Source organism: Nicotiana tomentosiformis, chromosome 8, assembly GCF_000390325.3.
Source record: "Nicotiana tomentosiformis chromosome 8, ASM39032v3, whole genome shotgun sequence".
Classification (NCBI taxonomy): Eukaryota; Viridiplantae; Streptophyta; class Magnoliopsida; order Solanales; family Solanaceae; genus Nicotiana; species Nicotiana tomentosiformis.
In genome coordinates, this window is record NC_090819.1 from 111,003,368 (window position 1) to 111,012,377 (window position 9,010).

The 9,010-nt window shown below is 36.2% G+C and overlaps 1 long non-coding RNA gene across 1 annotated transcript; it reads right to left on the bottom strand.

The window, feature by feature from the left end:
• Positions 1-6,598: 6,598 nt before the first annotated feature.
• LOC104097763 (uncharacterized) lies at positions 6,599-8,757 on the bottom strand. The gene is made up of 3 exons (XR_004507390.2): positions 8,660-8,757; positions 7,450-7,512; positions 6,599-7,221 (listed from the first exon to the last, which is right to left on the bottom strand). It is a non-coding gene; the product is annotated as an uncharacterized lncRNA (long non-coding RNA).
• Between the last annotated feature and the right edge of the window lie 253 nt (positions 8,758-9,010).

The following is a 9,010-nucleotide window of genomic DNA, read 5'->3' on the forward strand; positions in this document are numbered from 1 at the left end:
TCTTTGCTGGAATTACTGAAAGTGAACTATAACTGTGTAGCTCGTCATTATCTTCCGTTCCTTAGTTATTATTGTTACTTGCTGAGTTGGTTGTACTCATACTACACTATGCACTTCGTGTACAGATCCAGGTGTTCCCGGACATAGAGGGTGTTGATCATTTCGCGCAGTCGATTTTCAGGAGATTTTGAGGTAGCTGTCGTGTTCCGCAGACCTTGTCTCTCCTTCTCTATCTCCTTGTTTACTGTATTTGGTCTCAGACTATTATAGACCGTATTTTCCATACTTGTATTCATATTAGATGCTCATGTACTTAGTGACACCAGGTTTTGAGGAGTGTTTGTGTGAGTATTTGTGAAATTTTGTATTGTATTAAATTATTGTATTTTTAAACTTAAGAGAAATTGTGGTTTATTGAGATTATCTGCTTGCCTAGTATCGAGATAGGCGCCATCACGACAGGTTAGGATTTTGGTCCGTGACACACATAGTCGGTCGCCTATTAGGATTTGACAGTTGAACCATATCCTAGGGTGACCCAGAGCTATAAGGACAGAAGAAATTAATACATTATTCTTCTACAGGTCCTTGAAAGTAAATTGTATATTTCATGCTATCCGGTCGTTCAGTGTTTTTGAGAGCGAGAAGCACAAAAATGCGACAGGGACTCGCCTCGCTTCAAAAGCGAAGCGCACGCTTCATTGAAGTGAAGCGCAATTCTTAAAAAACATAATGTAAACCTTGCAAAGACACAATCAAATTGCAATACATATAATATATATAATAATTAATTTTATAAACTGAAATACACATTAAAAAATTCAAATAAATTGAAAATATAAACTAATATATATATATATATATATATATATATATATATATATATAATAATTAATTTTCTAAACTGAAATACATATAAAAGTAATCAAATAAGCTGAAAATATAACATATATATAATAATTAATTTTATAAAGTGAAATACACATTAAAAAAATCAAATAAACTGAAAAATATAACATATATATATATATATATATATATATATATTAATTAATTTTATAAACTAAAATACATATTAAAATTAATAAATAAGAAGAATAAAAGAGGAAAAAAAAAAAGAAAACCAGCGCCTGCCCTAGCTATGCAAACGCTGGACGAGAAAAAGTGAAAAAGAGAAGAGAAGAAGAAGAAGGAAGAAAGAAGGAAGAAGAAAGAAAAAAAAGATAAAATACCGCTGGACGGAAACAAGAAGAAGAAAGAAGGAAGAAGAAAGAAGAAAGAAAAAAAGGAGAAGAAGAAAAATTACCTAGAGGAAGTTGAAACCCTAGCAGCAGCAATGGTCGATCAATTTGGGAAGAAGAGAGAAATGGTCAATTTGGTCTTAGGGGTCTGTTTTGTGTAATAAAAAAACAGACCCAAACTTTTTTTTTTTAAAAAAAAAAAGGCCCCTCTGAAAAGAAGCGAGCGGTTCTACGCTTCACGATCGCTTCGTCGCTTCGCGCTTCTTCAACTGAAGTGAGCGCTTCATCTGGTCGAGTCTCCTCAGGCATGAAAAAGCGAGCAACCATCGCTTCGCATCGCTTCTCGCTTAAAGCGACGAAACGATCGCTTTTTAAAACATTGCAGTCGTTAAGGAGTGTTGCTAGACACCACCCTTGATTAGTATATTGATGTGATCAATTTACTACCGGTTTAGTATTGAGCCTATGGGGTCGCACACTAACGAGTGTTCTGATCTTTGCTAAAGGATTAATTACTTTATTATTTGATAATTAAATTAAAGAATTTAATTAGTCAAATAAATTTAGTTATTAATCCAAATAAAATATTATTATATTATTTGCTAGCACATAGGATATAATTAATATTGTGGACAAGTTGAAGTTTTCTATTTTAAATAAGAAAATTAAATTACATCTCTTGGTTGATATATATATATATATATATATATATATATATATATATATATATGTACTTGATAATTATAATTAATATTTGTTTATATGAATTCCATAAATGAGTTACATGTTTTTATTTTAAAAGTATGACTAAATTGTAGAATTCAATTTAGAATTGAATTCCATAAATGAGTTACATGTTTTTATTTTAAAATATTGACTAAGTTGTAGAATTCAATTTAGAATTGAATTCCATAAATGAGTTACATGTTTTTATTTTAAAATGTTGACTAAGTTGTAGAATTCAATTTAGAATTGAATTCCAAATGAGTTACATGTTTTTATTTTAAAATGTTGACTAATTTGTAGAATTCAATTTAGAATTGAATTCAATAAATGAGTTACATTTTTTTATTTTAAAATGGTGACTAAGTTGTAGAATTTAATTTAGAATTGAATTCCATAAATGAGTTACATGTTTTTTAAATATTTACCATAAGGCATATGATTTGTATTTTTCAATGGATATTATGTGTATATATATGTGTAAGTCCTAATTAAGAATTAGGGAGATATAGATCTTATACATATTGTAAAGTCATGTAAAAACCAAGAGAGTTATTCTTGATAAGAAAATTGTTTTGAGAAAGTAATAGTGCAATACAAAGCCAAGATAGAAAATACTAGTACAAGAAAATTATTTCTTGTTCTTCTACCTTTGAGTTGAGATTTTTCAGACACAATGTTTTCATTCAATTTGTTCGCGGGATTTCATTGAGCAAAGAGTTGATAGCAAGGATCAGTCTCGGTGTAGATACGCATAGAGTCTTCGCACTATCGAAATAATTTAAAACGGGACTCTCTTCACCAGGTACGTCTTAGATCCGATATTTGACATATAAATAAATTTTAAACACGAAAAGTTCTCCCTAGGATTGTTATTGTCTTCCGATGCGTGTTATGAACACCTCTACACAATCCTACACTCCACGAGTTCACTACTGCTGCTGCCCAATATATATCGAGCAATAGTAGGTGTCTCTCGACCATAAAGAGCCTAGAAAGGGGTCATTCCTGCTAAAGTTTGTAGAGCTGTGTTGTACCAATATTCTGCCCATGGTAACATAGCCACCCAATCAGAGTGCCACAAAACAACGAAGATATTGCTCTACACATTTGTTGAGCGCTTCAGATTGACCATCGATTTGAGGATGGTACGCGGTGTTCATCGCTAACGTGGTGCCCTGCATCCTGTTTAGTTCCTGCAAAAGGGAATGGATAAATCTTGGGTCTCGATCAGTTACTATTGATCTCGGAGGCCCATGTAACATGATGACTCCGACAACGAACGCCTCAGCCATAGTCCGAGTAGATTATGTTGAGGGTAATGCAATAAAGTGGCCTAATTTAGTCAATAGATCCACTACTGTCATAATAGTTACTTTGCCCCTTGAAGCTGGAAGGCAGGTGATGAAATCCATTGCTATGCCTTCAAATACCAAATCGGGCGTAGGCAAAGGGTGCAATAATCACGCTGGATGATGGTGGATATCCTTCATCTGTTGACATAGTGAACAAGTTGAGACAAACAAATGCACATCCTTCCTCATATTTTTCCAATAAACATTTGAGGCCACACGGTGCAATGTACGGGCTATACCAGCATGTCCCCCCAATGGATGTAGCATGGAATTCCGATAAAAGTTGTTGTCTAAGAGGGAAATCAGTAGGAATTACCAAGCGTCCTTTATAAAATAAAAGACCTTCTCTAAAGGTGAAGTCAATGACAGAGTCTAGTTGTTGCATAATAGATGTCTGAATGTCGAGCAACTCCAGATGGTTCTTGTTGAGTTCAATTCTTCAACAAGGGCAGGTATTTGCATAGTAATGGCCAAATAACTAGCATCAGGGGCTCGTGAGAGAGCGTCAACTGCTAAATTCTGTTTCCCGGGGGTGATATAGAATGCGAAAATCATACCCGACTAACTTACAAAGCCACTTCTGTTGTTCCGGGGTTTATATGATTTGCGTGGTAAGGTTACGGAGATCTTGTTGGTCTGTAAGTATTGTGAATCTTCTGCCAAGCAGGTATTGATGCCATTTACTAACATCTTGTGTAATGACAAACATTTCAGGGTGATAAGTGGACGCTCCTTACATTCTGGGCTTTATTTTTGACTGAAGAATGCCACAGGATGCCCCTTTTGAGACAGTATCGCACCAATCCCAACTCCTGATGCATCTGTTTCCTCTTGAAACTCATGACTAAAATCAGGCAAAGCGAGGACAGTGGTAGAGCTCAAGCATGGTTTCAAGGTTTCAAAGGCCTTTTGTACGCGCTCAGTCCAGAGAAAAGCATCATGACACAGTATGCTAACTAAAAGAGCAGCAATAGAAGCGTAATGATGGATAAAACGCATGTAATACTCAGTGAGCCCCAAAAACTCTGTACCTCCTTGATATTTCGTAGGGCTGGCCATTGCTGTATAATGGCAATTTTGCTAGGATCCACAACCAATCCTTGAACAGATAGTACATGTCCAAGGTAATCAACAATTGTCTGCCCAAACAAACACTTGCTCTGCTTCGCCACTAAACTGTGTTGGCGTAACAGTTTCAACACTAAACTAAGATGTTCCAGATGACTAGCCCAAGTTGGACTGTAGACGAGAATATCGTCAAAGAAGACCAACACAAAACGGCGCAAGTAGGGACGAACAACAGAATTCATGGCAGCTTGAAAAGTGAATGGCGCATTAGATAAACCGAATGGCATAACCAAAAATTCAAAGTGACCGTCGTGGGTTCTAAATGCCGTCTTTTCAATGTCCTCGACTCGTACCCAAATTTGATGATACCCTGATAACAAATCCAGTTTGGAGAAGAACTGAGCTCCATATAATTCATCAAATAGTTCGTCGATTGTAAGAATAGGGAAATGGTAGCGCACAGTGATAGCATTGACAACACGATAATCCACACAAAAATGCCAGGTACCATCCTCTTTCGAACTAGCAATACTGGCGACGAAAAAGGACTCGTACTATGTCGAATGACCCTTTCTTTAAGCATTCATGAAACCAATTGTTCCATAACTTATTTCTAAAAGTATAGATAGAGATACGGTTTTACATTCACGGGACCGGAACCAGGTTGCAAATGGATCACATGATCTTGAGGACTCACTGGGAAGGCCTTGGGGTTTCTGAAAAATATCAACAAAAGAAGTGAGTAAGTCCTGAAGATCGGTAGGTGGAAACTCCGTAAGCACAGACTCAGAAACCACTTGTTCTTCTTGAACTAGTTCCAACTGAAAATATGAAGAGATAGTATTTGTTGAAGCTAAATGGTGCAAACTGTGCAATTGCACCGGTTGGAGCATAGTTGGTGGTTTATCTTGACATCTCATAGTGCTGCCATTGTGAGAGAACTCAAGGACGTGCATGGCATAATCAGTGAGAACCGGGCCCAATGTGGCCAACCATGACACCCGCAGAACAAAATCAGCACCATGTAGGGCCAACACATAGAAATCCAAAACGAGCTCACAGCCTTGGATAGTGAGGGGGATTTGCCGAACAATCGCATCATAGCGTAAGCGCTGTCCACTACCCACCATGACATAAAAACTCGGAATCGGTTCAATGGTCAATTGAAGGAAAGTCGCGATCCTAGTTTGAATGAAATTGTCTGTACTACCGCCATCGACGAGGACCTGAATTGGAGAACCTTTCACATGGCCGACAAACCAAAGAGTATTCAGAGCATGGAAGGAAATAGAAGAGTGCTCTTGCACCTCAAGGCATTGAAGTTCTTCTGCTAGAGCTTCGTCAGAAAGTTGCAACTCCGGTAACTGAATGGTATTGTCATGCTCTTCAGTTAACAAAAGGAGTTGGGGAAGATTTTTACACTTATGAGAAGCAGAGTACTTCTCATCACAATAATAACAGAGTCCTTTCTCCCGACGACCTTGAATTTCGGTAGGAGTGAGACGTTTGAGGGGTAGACGGCCAGGCAACGTTTGTGATTCCAAGGCTGGAAGAGCCATGGGTGTTGGACGAGGGTTAGGGATTGTAGAGTAAGTCGGAGCAAATGGGGTGGGAAACAAGGGCAATGTACGGGCCAAATCTAGTTGGATTGGGCTCCGAGTAAAGGCTGTTTGAACCGGGCCTTTTTCAAAATTAATACGCCTCTACTGTAATTGGGCCACCCGAATAGCTTTATTTAAAGTTTTAGGATCCTTGGCCAATCACTTAGTTTTTTATTGCGAAACAACCAGCGATACCAGGCTCGAGCCTTACCGTCCAAGTAAAAGGAAGCAATAGACACACGTTCCTCTTCCACAATACCATAGAAATCAAAATAACGTTCTGCCTGGAAAAGCCAATCATTCGGATCCTCACCAAAGAATCGACCAAACTCTACACATGCAGGCTTATGACATTGAGCCGTGGAGGACGACGAACCAGTGAACGGCACGGTATCGTCGACAGCATGGGAACGAGAATCATCGAGAGGGGGAAAGCGAGTGTTCAACGCTGCGAGTTGAGCAGCCAGATCCTTAAGCATGGACTAATGAGAATCCATGATGGAACGAATTTCAACCAATTCCAGCGTAGAACCAATCGAAGCTTTTAGTTTGTTATCGGACATAAACGGAATGAAAGCACCAATGTAGCAAGGGCTACTAAACTAGTAAGTAACAACAACAACTTTGATTATATTGAAAATACCAACTGGAAATTACATCTAAAAATGACAATAAGAAAAAGTTGGAGATGAGAAGCAGAAGAAGGGGATGAGATCAGAGACAGAGGAATGGGATGAGAAGGGGATATTTTCATAACAACTTTTGCCTAAATCACTACAATGCCTACGTCTGCTATATATAACTAACTCCTGGCCCACACACTTTCATTTAGCACTTACTACATAATCCATTAGCTTTGCAGGTGGTTGTTTCTTGAGTTTGCCTCTATCCAGATTGCCCTTCATCACTTCATTACCCAATTTATTCTCAATTGCCACATCAGCTTCGCCTAAGATTGTGTTCACAACAGGGTACATACCTTTCTCTTTCAATGTTTAAAGTGCCAATGTTTTCTCTTTTTAAGTGGCACGTTATTAGCAGCTTATCTCTAGTCAATTACAGCCTCCAACTGCCAGTAACAGATACCAAGCAAGAATAGCATTGCAACAACAAAAATGTAAATTCAGTAGAATTGTACTTGAAGAAAACTTACCCTATTATCAGTTGAATAGACGCATATCAACTGATCACCTTGTTCAATATCTTAATTTCAACCTATTATCCTCATATATTCTGCCAAAAATATAATTACATGTTCACTCACTTATTCAGTAAACCCATCTCTAGAACATCCTAAGGGAAAACAGAATTTCTCAGTTGCATTAGTTCGTTAAACAACTTTCATCAAAACATCAAAGAGGAAAACATAATTCATATTCAAGATTTAATTTTTTTAAGAAAGCAAAAATCTTTCTTTCAAATTTGAAATCAAAATAAAACAAAAAGAATGTATTTCCTTACCTTGAAGATTGCTTGAAATAGAGAGAAAGAAGAAGTTGTTGTTGGAAAAATAGAGTGGACAACCTATTCAAATTGGAAAAGCAAAATCACATACCCAAAGCAAAAGAACATGTTGCATGTGATATATAAACCTCAAATCATATACCACCAGGGGCGGTTCTAAGGCTAGGCAACTAAGGCCGTCGCCTTAGGCCCAAAATTTGTAGGCCCCAAATTATTATTATTATTATTATTATTATTATTATTATTATTATTATTATTATTATTATTATTATTATATAATTTATATAAATAATTATTATAAATAAAAGTGTCACAGTATTTGTTTTGGTTACTATTTGATTGAGGTTATTTTATACCAATAAGTTATAAATTATGATATTTTCTTCACTCATTATTAGTATATTTGCTTCACTCTTCAATTTTAAATTTATCCTTTTTATATAGAAATTAAGTTATACATTGACAATATAATGAATTTCTTTTACAATCTTCTTTGAAACCGTATGAACACAAAAGCATTCATGCACCAATTTGTTTTTAGTGTAATTCAACATATTATATTAGGTTATTTATAATTTATTTTAAATATCTCGCCAATGAGTGTTACTTAATTATGAACAGTGTAAATATTTTTGACACTATTAATGCTCAAAACTTAAACTATTATGCTATGTACATTCATTTCTTTTTCTTGTTTGTGATGATAGCCAAATTAAAATTTTTGCTTTGAGTTCTGGACCTCAATATTTGATAATCAACCACTTTATTCTTTATGCTCTTCGTCCTAATTTTTTTAATTCGCTATTTTGTGTCTTAAATGATTAATTTGTTTTTTAGAAAGCAAATTTTTTTGTTAGTGTTTTATAAAATAAATTTGAGGGCCTCTCAATATGGTTTCGTCTTAAGCCACGAGCTCCGTTGAGCCGCCCCTGTATACCACCCAAGGTTTTCCAAGCCAAGATGGGGTTTTGATGGTCGCTATGCCCAAGTAATTTCATGTCCTAGAATATAATCATTGCCTCAACCTTTTAAACCAATTTCAAACATGCATGTAGTGAATCAAATAAAAAATGACCTAAGCTCAAGATTTTTCTGCTTTTTTGTAGCCACTAAAAAGTCACTATTGAAACTCAAAGAGTAAGCAAAAATATAAATTATAAAACGAAATTAGAAGAAAACGGTATAAAAAAGGATGAACAAAACTCACCGGTGAGAGAAGTAGTGCCGGCAGAGAAACGCGGAGGAAGAAGGAGAGACAGAGAGAGCGCGAGTGAGAAACAAACTAAAATTCGCTTATAAAATTCACAAAGAAGAGCCAAGTTCCGGTGGATTTGTCCAAAATTAACACGTGGAATCACAGTTTAATTAGAAACTTGCCTCACTTTTGGTGTTATTTACGCAAATGCCATTCGCCATACCTCACTTATTATATACTAGTTATAAAGAAAAGGCAAAAAAATGATCTATGTTACGATTATTGAAATTTGCAAGGCAGCAGCAAGTTGCATCGAGCTACACTATTGTTGAAATTTGCGAGATTTCGAGTGCAAGTCAAATG